General features: G+C 44.0%; 1 protein-coding gene across 4 annotated transcripts in view; it reads right to left on the bottom strand.

Annotated features, from left to right (window-relative positions):
* Positions 1–14066, bottom strand: part of LOC138488180 (zinc finger protein ZFP2-like) — a 289886-nt gene that overhangs the window by 258850 nt on the left and 16970 nt on the right. The window contains exon 1 of one of the 4 annotated variants that reach the window (XM_069614981.1): positions 11102–11321. The exons of the other annotated variants lie outside the window; for them this stretch is intronic. The gene's annotated coding sequence lies outside the window, so the exon portion shown is untranslated. Of the gene's footprint in view, positions 1–11101; positions 11322–14066 lie in introns of those variants that run through there. 4 annotated transcript variants of the gene reach the window in all.

Raw genomic sequence — 14066 nt, 5'->3', positions numbered from 1 at the left:
TTCACAAGCATGTTCCTTAACCCAGTACTAGCACCTGCCCTTGGCCAAGCAGTCTTATGTGGGCTTTCCTAATATGTTTGCCAATTACTGCTAATGTGGCTGTGAACCCAAGAGATTAGCTGTTAGATTTTTAATTTAAGAAGGTTACTAAGGTGAACCAAACAAATAAGAATCAGTCCTCGCTGAGTTGCTGTTTAATTAGCATGAACAAAACGTATAATTCATGAGGATTTCCTCTGGCTTATCCGACACACCAATGTAAATTGCTGTTCTCAATGACCGCGAAACACATCCTGTGTGCATGTAGCATTGGACGTTGCACGTCTTTATGGTGTTGCGTCCTTCTCCCATTGAGTGTGGGTCTTAATCGACTGGCACCTATGTCTATGCCAGGCATAGAAAGTATGCTTCGCTGACATGTAACCGGTTGTAAAGCCACTAGACTGCTCAGTGTTTTGTCGTAGAACAACTAAGACGTGCACCATCTTGAAGCCAAGCAAAGCTAATTCAAAGAAATGTAATAGTGCAAAACATGCACAATCTTCAGGGTTTATAGCAGTCCATCTGATATTAAAGTAATGGATATCGTCTTTAATGTTTAAATATTCAGATAGAGAGCCATCCACAAAACTGAAATAATATTTTGTAAACTAGCAGTGTTCATGGACCACTCAATAGAATTGGGCAGTGTACATCTTCATTCTGCCCCTACAAATAACTTGACAGTAAATCTGTTGCTATTTCAATATCTATAATCTGTTGCTAATGGAAAAGTTGATGCAATCTGTTTCTAAAAGATATACGATTAACCATTCCAATTGTGTTTCTGTCCTATTCTTCATACGCTTTGATCCCCTATGATTTCAAAACTTTTTTCTTTAGAAAGGCTTTGTGTGGACAGCTTTTAAAACGGCCATTATCTTTGCCCTATTTAAAAAACCTTCCCTTCGCCTCACCAATTTCAATCTAATCTCTCTTGCCCCAGATCTGACCAAAATCCTGGAATCCCAGATCACAGTTCAATTTACTACTAACTTGAATCTTACTCTCTCCTTCCATCCCTCCAAGCCGGTTGCCACCCCGGTCATGGTACAGAGTCCATCCTTACCACCGCGGTCGACTAACTTTGCCTAGCGGCCAACACTGGCTAAACAGCTAGCCTAGTTCTCTTGGATCTCTTGCTCGACCATTCCATCTTCTGTGATCCACTCTGTGCCATAGGCATTTCTGGGCCTGCCCTCCTCTGGTTTTTACCTTTTCTCTCTGGCAGATCTCTAGAAGTCTCTATTGCACCTTTCATCTCGGTTTGCCAGCTCCTCATATATCTTATTTTATTGTTTTTTTTTTATAACGCACCTAATACCGTACCTGAGTTTGGTTTCTAATGCGGATCCGGGATTTAAACCTCTGTTGCTCTGTGTGGTCCACTCTCGCTCTCCTCTTTAAAATGTATGTTCAACCCCTTGCTTTCCGGGTCCAGTCCTTTGGATTTTCTTTCAAGACGTACATCGATAATACTCAGCTAATCCTTCGTCTTAATGGCCAAGAGTCTGATTTATTCTCTAGCTTTGCTTCTGTATGCTGGTTATCTCTAACTGGATGAGCAACAACTATCTGAAACTTAACTTTGATAAAACAGCAGTTGTGATCAAAGGCAATAACCCTCTGTTTGGTCTCCCAGTAGATGGTCACCTTCTCCATCCCAATATCCACCCCCAATCACTGTAGTTAAAAACATGGGTGTAACATTTGATTATCAACTCACGCCCCTTCCCCAGAGTAACCACATGTCCTCGTCTTGTTTTTTACAACTTCATACTCTCCGTCATATCCTACCTTTTCTCTTTTTTTTCCAGCGAAAATGTCTGCAGTCACCACTGTGGTCCAGTCTTGCTTTGACTACGGCAACTCTCTACCTTCCTAATGCCTACATCAGTTTGTGTTTACTCAGAATTCTGCTGCATGCCTCTATATTGGACTTCAGAAAAAGCAGCTCATCTCTCCCTTCCTTCCTCAAACTTCACTGGCCGCACATTAAAAAGATAGTCCTCTTTAAATCTCTCTGTATCACTCATCATAACTTCTATTCACACGGATCTCCACTCCTCATCAAATGGTCATCTTACTATTCCCATGTGTGTAATTTTTGTTCTTCTAACTATCTTCTTCTTAACATTTCAAGCTCCCGTCTCTGCCACAAAGGCAGATGCTTTTAATCATTTCTTGCTGCCTCAGTTTGGAACACACTTACCCTCTATCGCTGCTCAATGTCTTGCCCACTCTCTTTCTGCTGTCATCTCAAAACCTGTCTCGTCTCTAAGCTCACATATCTGATCTCTCCCCTTTCTTGGTTTGTGGACGCTTAGTGCCAAGAAACTACCTCATTGGTGTACAAGTGCCCTACAAAAGACCCTAATGTAATATACACAGAATCATATGCCCCCATGCTGGGTCTGATGACAAGGCTATCCATGCCCCACACAATAATGTGGTCAGTGATGCCCCATACTGGCATGCAGAAGCAAATCATCAGCCAAGTCTCTGGCACCAGATTTTCTCCATAATACTTAAAGAACTATTTTGATATTATGATAAAACAAGGTTTTAGTGTAGTTTTCACAGCCCTCTTGTGAGTGTAAGGAAGGCATGGTATCAAACAGTAAGACAGACACAACTGATCACAGTTGAAGGGCGATATTGAACTTCAATTGGGCTTGAAAAAATTCCATCTAACCCCACTTCTAGTGGGGTTAGATGGAAGCAAGCTATGACAATCAAATAATAATAACGCAAATGGCCTATACTAATAAACCTACTGCCAATCCTTACTTCTAAATACAAATAGTGTGGGAAACAATTTTATGCAAAAGAAAAGTGTTCAAGAAATTATATATCAGGATATTCAAGCCGTTGGCTTCCCTTTCCCACGTTTTCCGCACAGGACAAAGCGACACACTTGAGCTCAGCACAGTCTCTGGCTTCTCTAGCACGAGGATGCAGTTCAAGATTTCAACATCCGGGCCTTCTGTGCTAAAGTCTCTTATTTCAGAGGGCCTGATGCAGCACGACAAAAAACATTAAAGTTCCTTTCCTCTCAGGATTCACTTATACAACTTCACAGGTGATTTATTGTTCACCCTGGGTACTCTCTGCCGGGCTCAGACCCAATTTAACACAAAACCTTCAAATGGTCTCCCTGTCATGATGCATACCCCCGGGCATCCAGACCACGTCCTTCAGCCCCGGGAGCAGGCATCATGTTGCCTTGAGAAAACCCAGCAAACCCTGCTAGGGGCTATTTGGGTTCAGTCCTGGCGCCTATGGCGCCAGGCTCATAAGTGCACACTTACCTGATGCAGACCATGCTGCAAGAAGATCCAAGCCCATGTGAGGCTTGGAAGGGACTACTTTACCTTAGGGACTATTTTGTTACTCGGGTGTGGTCGGGGAGGAATACCTACCCGGGACTACTTTGAAGGCTATTTAAACCACATACGAACTATATACTTACGGCTCTTTGCCAGGACCTTTTGGAGTCAGGATTCGTCTACAACTCTTCCAATATCCTCAGGCCAGTGAAGTAACTGGTCATCAACGCACCCCTGCGTTCTTCGCAGGATGGAGGGCTCATCCTTCAAGGATATAAGGTGAGATTGCTGAGAGGGCGCTTCAGAGGTGATTAGTGGGGAGGACAGTGGGGGTGCTATCACTTGAATCCACAAGTGGCTAAATCCATCTCTCCACTTGTAGGAGAATATTTCTACGGGTCAAGCTGACAAGATTAGGAGGGCAGATCCAGTCAATCATTGCTGCACTACGCATCACGTGTGTGGAGGCCGCAGCAGTCCAGGTCCGACCGACGCCCCTGTGGGAGCCAGGTGAGCGTAACAGAACGCGAAGCCTATCTACAAATCCCCACCCGGGCGTTATGGGAACCTCAGAAACCGACCAACTGGCCCAACTATTGGGGGAACTTAGAAGAGACGAATGCCCCCAGAAGAGAACTAATTGTATCGAAGGAGCGCACAGATGATCTCGCTAGACAACTGCTGCAAAATCAAGCTGGACAAGCACCCCTACCTGGTTCCGGGAGAAATCCAGCTCCTGTGTTATCGAGTAACCCTGTGCAAATAAACCTACCAGGAAATATTCCATTAGCTCCACCCGAACGCTTTGCCGGAGATCCCAAGAAGTTCGCTGTGTTTATGAACCAATGCCGCTTGCACTTTTTATGCAGACCAGGAGCCTTCCCAAAACGATCAAGCCAAGGTAGCCTTTGTATTATCATATCTCGGCGGCAGTGCAGCTGATTGGTCAATTCCACTAGTTACTCAGGATGACCCAATTCTTCGGGATTTTCAGGGCTTTCACATATGCATGCACTAAGGGCATACATTGATAGTGGGGCCATAGGGAACTATATGGCCCACGAATTGGTTTCAAGGATGAATCTACCTCTCTGCAAAAAGACCACTTTGGATGTCATCGCCACAGTCGATGGAACTGAAATTGCCTCTGGGCCTGTAACTCATTCCACTACAGAGATGACACTGTTGGGTCAAGATGGGCATCGAGAGACTATTGTGTTTGATTTAATCAAAGCCCCGCAGTTTCAAATAATACTGGGGATGCCGTGGTTGGAAACACATAATCCTTGTATTGAATGGCAAGAGAAGAGAATAACGTTCCCGGATTGTGCACACACCTGTTACTCGGAGAAAATTGCGAACAAAGGCCTGGCCACAGTCACCATACCAATCGTGCAGTTCCCTCAGGAGTGTCAAGAATTTCAGGATGTTTTTCATAAAGAACAGGCCAATACATTACCACCTCACAGATCGTACGATTGTCAGATTGACCTTCTACCCGGTGCACAACCCCCATGCAGTAGAATCTACGCCCTCACAGAACCTGAAAACCTTCACCTATGGCAATACTTGGACCAATACCTGGCTAATGGCTTTATTCGCCCTTCCAAGTCTCCTGTATCCTCAGCTTTGTTCTTTGTGCCAAAAAAGGAAGGTGACCTTAGAACGTGCATAGACTAACGTGCACTAAATCAGATTACGGTAAAAAACAGTACCCATTGCCTCTGATCCCCGAATTACTAGACCAAGTAAAGGATGCTTGTATCTATACTAAGTTAGATCTCCGAGGGGCATATCATCTGGTATGTGTAAAGAAAGGCGACAAATGGAAGACGGCCCTTCGCACCAAGTACGGATTATTTGAGTATCAGGTGATGCCCTTCGGGTTGTGCAATGCACCAGCAGCCTTCCAGTATGTTATGAACGATGTCTTTCGTGAACTCATTGACGTCTCTGTTGTCGTATACATAGACAATATCCTTGTGTACTCCTCCTCAGAATCAGACCATGTTAAGCACGTACGTGCAGTCCTTGAGAAACTACGCCAGCACAAGTTATATGCAAAATTGGAAAAATGTGTTTTTCATGTTACGGAAGTTGAATTCCTTGGATTTATCTTGACTCCAAAAGGAGTCCGAATGGACTCACGAAAGGTGGACGCAATTCTCAAGTGGCCATCACCTAGTTCAGTTAAAGGGGTACAAAGCATGCTCGGATTTGCCAATTTCTACCGCAGATTCATTCCGGACTTCTCACATGTTGTACATCCCATCACAGCACTTTCGCGAAAGAACAAACATTTCTTGTGGACCGAAGAGGCTGAAAAGGCCTTCCAAGAGCTGAAAGCGAAATTCACGTCTGTGCCTGTCTTAAAGCATCCACGCCCAGAGCTTCCATACATAGTGGAAACTGATGCATCCAGTTTAGCCATGGGCGCTATCCTGTCCTAGAAGGATCCTGAAACTGGTCAACTTCACCCAGTGTCATTTTGGTCCAGAAAGTTCTCGGCACCCGAGTTAAACTATGCGGTTACCGATAAAGAGTTATTAGCCATCAAATCCGCCTTTAAGGCTTGGCGGCACTATCTTCTCGGTGCAAGGCATACCATTACTGTAATCACCGATCACCGGAACTTGCAGTATCTAAAAACAGCCAAAGCCCAATCATCGCGCCAACTTCGATGGGCATTGTTCTTTGCCGAAATCAATTTTGTGATCACTTATCGACCAGGCTGTAAAAATGGCAAGGCAGATGCCTTATCCCGAATAGGAATGGAAGAAGCATATGCAAACCCGGAGCCGGAGCCTATAATTTCTGAACAAAAAATTCTTGGCATAACTACTTTACAGACACTAGAAGAAATTAATTTAAAAATTCAACAACTCTTCAATCCAGCAGCCCTGCGGCACTGGATTAAGAAAGGCCCGGATTACTCAGTCATCAATGACCTACCCTACTATCAAGGATGACTATTTCTACCATACAAGGAATTACAGGAACTTGTTATCTCCAATTATCATGATACCCTAATGGAAGGTCACCGAGGTATCGCAAAAACCGAAGCTAAAATTAAGAGACAATTCTGGTGGCCCACCTGGCGAAAAGATATAAAGTCATTTGTGATGTCTTGCGGCATTTGCGCCCAAAACAAGAGTCAGAAGAAAAAAACAGCTGGCCTTTTACAACCTTTGGATATTCCACCTACACCATGGCACACCTTATCTTTAGACTTTATTACTGATCTACCTCCATTGAATGGATTTAACACCATTCTAGTTATCGTGGATCTTTTTTCCAAGATGGCCCACTTTATTCCTTTGAAGGGATTACCTTCTGCTTCAATTCTGGCCAAGGAGTTCCTCGAAAACATTGTTCGAATACACGGGTTTCCTTCTGTATTGGTGTATTAGTCAATTCATTTCACATTTTTGGAAGAAATGTTGCCAATTGGCGCAAATCGACGTAAGGTTATCAACCAGTCACCATCCCCAGACCGATGGTCAGACGGAGAGGACCAACCAGACCCTGGAACAGTACCTTTGTTGCATGCTTCACCAGACCGAAAGTAATTTGAAAGATATATTATGGATTTCCGAATATGCATACAATAACTCTCTACATTCAGGAACCGGACAAAGCCCCTTTTAAGCCATATATGGACACCACCCTCGAACCTCAGAACTCGATTCGCCTCAGCACTTAGAAATGCCTGCAGTTAGTCATTTACATTCTACTATTACACGAGCCTTCAAGGAAGCTACAGAACATTTGAAGCAAGCAAAAGAGAAATACAAGAAAAATGCTGATATACACTGAAGTGAAACTCCACAGTACCAAATTGGAAATCAGGTTTGGCTAGCTACAAAACACATACCACTGAAAGGAACTCGGACTTTTAATCCTAGATATTTGTGACCTTACACCATTAAGGCCATTATCAGCCCGGTGGCCGTCAAACTAGAATTCATATGCAAATTCATCCTGTCTTTCATGTTCCACTTTTAAAACCAGTTCAACCAGGAACAAGATTAACCAAACCACCAGATCCTATCTTGATAGATGGAGAACCTGAATTTGAGGTGCAAAACAGCCTGGACTCCAAGATGGTTACATCGAAACCTTTTTACTTAATTGATTGGAAAGGTTACGGGCCACAGGAAAGGTCATGGGAGCCTAGTGACCACGTTCATGCACACGATTAGTGAAGAGATTCAACGGGACTTCCCAGACAAACCAGGACCAAGGGGAGGAACGACCTTAGGAGGGGCCTTGAGGGGGAGTGCTGTCATGATGCATACCCCCGGGCATCCAGACCACGTCCTTCAGCCCCGGGTGCGGGCATCATGTTGCCTTGAGAAAACCCAGCAACCCCTGCTAGGGGCTGTCTGGGTTCAGTCCTGGCGACTATGGCGCCAGGCTCATATGGGACATCAGTCCTGGCGCCATAGGCGCCAGGCTCATAAGTGCACACTTACCTGATGAAGACCATGCTGCAAGAAGATCCAAGCCCATGTGAGGCCTGGAAGGGACTACTTTACCTTAGGGACTATTTTGTTACTCAGGTGTGGTCGGGGAGGAATACCTACCTGGGACTACTTTGAAGGCTATTTAAACCACGCCTGAAGAGCAACACACGCTTCGCGTTATTCTGCATCCAGCAGCGTAACGTTCACCGTGCCAGCAGCAGCATCCAGCCTTCTGCCACGCCCGCCTCGTACCTGGAGCACCTAGAAAGAAGGAAAGAAGCAAAGGTTAGAACAAGAGTATTACCTGATTTCTTACCTGATTCCGGATTCATCGCATTTTCAAACCAGAGGAAAGACTTTGTTTTAAAAGCGTTGCATCGCCAGCAGCAGCGCCACGCCATACTCACCGTTCCACGCAGCATCTCTTCGATCCGGCGCGGTCTCCATCTTTACATCGCCGAATCCCGGCACCTAAGGGGGACAAGAAACAACAAGGTGAGCAGAGAGAACAGACAGAGACAATCTCTTTAGCCGCCATATGCTTCCCTGATTTTACCGCCGGAGGTATAATTCATCAGCATGCCACATCTTCTTATGCCGCACCTGTAAGATAAGGAGAAAGCAGCAAATTTAACCATTGGCATTATTTACCGGACAGTGTTGGGTAACACAGACTTTTACCGGAGCGCTTTCAGCTGTGAATCTTTTTATCGGGTCAAAGCTGCAAGATAAAAGAGGAATTGGACAGGAGTGAACTCCAGGCATTTTGAACTCTTACGAACTATATACTTATGGCTCTTCGCCAGGACCTTTTGGAGTCAGGATTCGTCTACAACTCTTCCAATATCCTCAGGCCAGTGAAGTAACTGGTCATATACGCGCCCCTGCATTCTTCGCGGGATGGAGGGCTCATCCTTCAAGAATATAAGGTGAGATTGCTGAGGGGGCGCTTCAGAGGTGATTAGTGGGGAGGACAGTGGGGGTGCTATCACTTGAATCCACAAGTGGCTAAATCCATCTCTCCATTTGTAGGAGAATATTTCTACGGGTCAGGCTGACAAGATTAGGAGGGCAGATCCAGTCAGTCATCGCTGCACTATCCATCACGTGGGTGGAGGCCGCAGAGGTCCGGGTCCGACCGACGCCCCTGTGGGAGCCAGGTTAGCATAACACTCCATCTGCCGGGCTCGGACCAAATTCATGTACTTTTCCAAACTTTCTCATCTTTATCAAAATCGAAGACTTTCGATTGTGTGCAGGACTTTGCTATCCCCGTCGCAGGACCACTTCGATTCATATTTATTTGTTTTCTTTCAATTGGTTTCCCTCTGCCACGCTCAGGCTAAATATATCTACTTTTATCATTTCTCAGCTCGATACATTAAAGAGACCTTCGATTGAGCACCCATGCAGTGCCGGACCACTCTGTCAAAGGTATTGTAGCTTGCTTTATAGTTCAATCACTCATCAGCAGTTCAACTTCACTTGCGTCTCTTATCGCACGCGTCTTAACAATGTTTGATCCAGCGCTCGCCATACAATGTTGCTGCTTGCAACCTTTGCTTCAACAAAGACCGGTCTTATATCGGTCTCCCCAACTCACCGGCTGTGTTGATTTCAATGAAGCGGCATCGTTCTCAGAGCCAAGGACATAACACAGCAGCTTGGGAATTTCCCCACCTTGATTGACACGTGAGGGCCTTGGGTATCTTCGACAGACAATGCAGGATTCTTCAGCCTGGTTTCCTAGTCTTACGATTTCTATTCTCGAGGTCTCTGGAAAGTAACGGTTCCTTGTCGAAAAGGTCAAGGGAATTTTCCTCCTTGCGATCCCCTTTGGTTTTGCCCTCTTTCCTCTCTTGCTCAGCTGCCATCTCAAAACTGCTGTTTCCTTGTGTGCTTTGCCTCGCTAAGAGTGTGTTCTCGTGCTCTGCCTTTTATCCGTGTGGGGAAGTGCAATGAAAGTCAGGTGTGTGTGTGAGATGGTCAGTAGTTGCCTGATTATTGTATTGGGACACGTCAGGTATACTGCTTGTGTGTTATTCTGTTTTCTCTCATAGCGGGCTGGTCGTGAGAAAGTGGTTGTGTTGTAAAGAGGGCAGTGGGGTAGAGTTCCTAAATATCCTACCTAGTAGGATGGGGTAAAGGTGTTACAGGGAAGGGGATACTGCGTCTCACCATCCGGCGTCCTACTCCCACTCCCTGCAGACCCCGCACTGGTCCACCCCCAGGAACTGGATCCAAAAGCAATGGCCATGTCCTGGCCACCAGGATGACAGATCCCTTGACTAGTGGGTGAGACACCTTCTGGTTTCTCACATGAGGGATATAAAACCATCATAAAAGCAAGACAGGGTTTCGAAACAAAATAAATACCAAACTCTCTAAAGTGGTAGCTGAGTCAGAGCAGACAGGCTTAACTCAAGAAAAGGGGTAGGCTTGTAGTGAAAGATAGCTGTTCACAATATTTATCCACAGAGAATACACCACGCTTGTATACTGGAAAATATACACCTTTAATGCAGAAAAACGGGGTGCAACCCTGCTGAAACCAAAACTAAATCACAGCTGCCATTAACCTAGTCCACTGCTAGGCAGAGTTTGTATGCAGTACCCTTGGGGACCACTACACACAACTAAGACTACAGGTGTAAGCCAAACCAACCTTTGGTATAAGTCTATACTACACAGTTTTTGGTAGCAGAGCTGAGCAGCCAGGCTTATCTAAAGAGGGAATGTGAGCTGTAATGATGTTATACAGAGGTCTACAATCACAGGTGTTCAAATAAACTCAAGGTTTCTTTGTTAAATACTTCATTTATTTAACTTTCAGTTATAAAACATTCCTAAGGAGGCAGTTAAATAGCATACACAAATATACTTCAGTACTATACACTTTAAGTTTCTGAGGCATTCAGACTACTTTGAAGGAGGAGCAAAATGGCATTTCAGAATACTTTGAAGTACGAGCAAAAAGGAATCGGTTATTTAGAACATGAAAGATTACAAGTTATTCTTAGAGAGTGCAAATATTTAGAGTTCACCAGAAGAATCAATTAAATTCAATAGGTTAGGCCAAAGTCAATCTTGGATAGGATAAAGCAGTACTGGTAGTGAAACGGAAAGTCTCGGCACAAGTTCTTAGGAGTAGTTTGTAGCAAGAAGAATTATATGCTGGGTCAAAAGCTGATTAGACCTGTGAGTTGGGAAAGTTTCAAGCACTTTCAATGCGAGAGGTAAGTACTCTCAGTCTGGTTTTTACAGTACCTTTACAAATGAAGAAAAAGATGCAGCTGATGACTTCTGTTCCTGGCAGTTGCTGCAGATCTCACTGTTCCTGGGCCTCAGACGTGGGGACAAGATGGAGGACGTCTGGGGACTCCTGCGCTGCACTGGGACTGGTCAAAAAGCTGGCACTGGCAAATCTTTGTTTCCGGTAGCTGTAGTCAAGAACACAGGCTGGTGTCTCCCTCCCTGGTTATTCGGTTTCCTGCAGCACTCTGAGGAAAATACAACCAGTTCAGAGAATGGTATTCAGATGGCTTAGTGTCGAGTTGACTGTTCCCCCCAACTCAAAGGGAGAAGTCGTCCTTGCAGGGCTTCTCTGTAGAGATTATCTTAGCGATTCAGACTTGCAGCATCTTCACCGGGCAAACCAATGGTCAAGGAGCCATCCCGTTCAAGCTCGTCTTTGGTTCTTTCGTTACAGTGGTCGACTTTGCCTTCCAAGCCAAGAGACCCGCTTTTTATCCAGTTTCCTCCCATTCATTCCAGCCTAGCTGCCACTCACCGAGCAGGGTGGATGTCCTTGCCGGACAGTCAGACAGCCAATCGCACCAGAGTGCATTTGGGTCTCTTAGGAGACTAAGCACAGGGAGTTTCGGGCATCTCCCTCACTTTCTGCCCACCCCAGACACTTGGGCACCAGAGGCGGTCTTCAGTCCTGAAGGCCGCCAAAGGCGATGGAACAAAGGGACCAAACCTGGTTTGGCGCGTACAGACAAACTCTAGAAGGACCTTTCCAAAAAGAAATGGTGAAAAAAGAAGACTGAGACCTGTTTAAACAAAGGGGGGCTCAGCGCCATCTTGAAAAACTTGGCTCCCCTGATTTAACGCTACTGGTGTTCGCAGTCGGGAAAAATCATGGTAGTTTGTTGTAAAATCACTGCCCCCAGCCATTCTGAAAGGAAAGGGTAGCATTTGACTGCCACACGAATATCTAGACATAGGGGATACTAAGTAACCCTTCCAGCACTCTATTGTAAGATAGGGTGTGCTGGGTCTAGGAATTTAAAAAGACTAGTAAAGTCAATTTCACTTTACTTTCTCTGGGAAACAGTAGTTTATCCCAGAGAAGGTATTTAAACCTTGGGAAACCCTGAAAGGCTTCCCTGTGCCACTGCACCTAGGGTGCTGTGTGACACAAATGAAAAGATGATGCCTATGGAGTTGTCTAAAACTCCATAATCAAAGAACACAAGAGTAAAACACACATCAAAATACATGAGAGAGTGGGAAAAAAGGGTCACACTCTCTCCAGGTAAAAAAAATCAAGTCCTCAAAATCCAGCAAAGTTGCTGGGGGTCTTTAAGGTGAAGGGGATGAGCACACTTTTCAGAATTCTCCCTAACATCCACAAATCCACTGTAGCATGATGTAATCATCCCGGGGCCAACATGGGGTACTTACAAAGCACCATTGTCCTAAGAGTCATATAGGCTAGCATTGCATAAAATGCTAACAAGGGGTTATAATGGCTTCAGTAGAAGTCCATCTGACCACAAAAACAAGTCTGAGATCCTGGAAAAACGTATATTCCAACTTTGCATGTATAATTGATGAATCCAGATAAATCTGGCAAAAGGCGCAAGGTAGCACCATCAGGTTCAGATATGTTCGATGACGGCCCTGATTTTGAAGTTCAAGAGAGTTTAGATTCCTAATTTCTTATTATATAGAAAGAAACGGAAAAGGTTTCCATAGTAGGGGAACTCCCATCCCCAGCACACTATCAACTATCAATGTAAAGATTAATCAGGTCATAGAAAAAATGCACAATTAAATGTGAAAGAATCACTAAAATTTCATAATCAAGTCATGTGCAATGTATTTCATTAAATAACAATAGTCTTTGTTTCACCACTCAAGCTTAGTAATGAATCTTGCAAAGTCCATTCATATTTTTCTTCTTTTATTTTAACAATGCGCAACGCATTTCGAGCACTCTAGCTCTTCATCAGGGGATCAAAATTATTCCATTCAGGAAAATCTTCATGTTTCTATAATATGACACATACTGGGACTCAATCCGTTTAGATGTGTATACAATATCAGAGTTATTTCATATACATCAAACATTTACTAAAATGAATGTATATCAGATCAATTACATTGATTCCATTGTGGCTATCTGAGCCAACTAGTTGTGTGTGCATAGGAATACTCCTATCCGCACTCTTTTTAAAGAAATAAAAAACGTACGGATCACCGTGTATGGAAATTATTTTTAAAAAAAGGAAATACTCTCAAACAAAAAGGTAATTGCTCACCCTCCTTGGACAAAATGTGCTTTGGAATCCTATCAACCCAGGTTCAACAATATGCAGTTACGTCTTACCCGATGCAAACGTTTCGCATGCTCTTAATAAAGAAACAGGAGGCAAGTGTCAGCGATCATTCTCTGTATCAATGTATTTCAAGAATCGAGATGTAATATACCTAAACGCTTACTTCAAAGCTTATCCACGGATTAGATGCTTGTATGCGGTAATTTGGTAAGCCTGTGTTCGTAATTTCAACAGAGGTACGTTTTATTTCTTTAGACAGTGTGGCTAGAAGTATTCCTATGCACAAGCAACTAGTTGGCTCAGAAAGCCATTATGGAATGAAGGTAACTGTTCTGATCCACCTTCATTTTAGTAAATGTTTAATGTATATGAAATAACTCTGATATTGTATACACATCTAAACTGATTGAGTCCCATTATGTGTCATACTATAGAAACCTGAAGATTTTCCTAAATGGAGTAATTTTGATCCACCGATAAAGAGCTAGTGAACTTGAAACGTGTTGCGCATTGTTACACTAAAAGAAGGAAAATATTAATGGATATTGCAAGATTCATTACTAAGCCGGAGTGGTGAAACATAGACTATTGTTATTTAATGAAATACAATGTACATGACTAGAGTATAAACAAAGAGGTGATGCCTGGAAGGTTTAGAATGAATC

Source organism: Ambystoma mexicanum, chromosome 9, assembly GCF_040938575.1.
Source record: "Ambystoma mexicanum isolate Mex_15411 chromosome 9, UKY_AmexF1_1, whole genome shotgun sequence".
Taxonomy (NCBI): Eukaryota; Metazoa; Chordata; class Amphibia; order Caudata; family Ambystomatidae; genus Ambystoma; species Ambystoma mexicanum.
The sequence above is the reverse complement of the archived record's forward strand: the minus strand, read 5'-3'. Positions and strand labels throughout refer to the sequence as shown.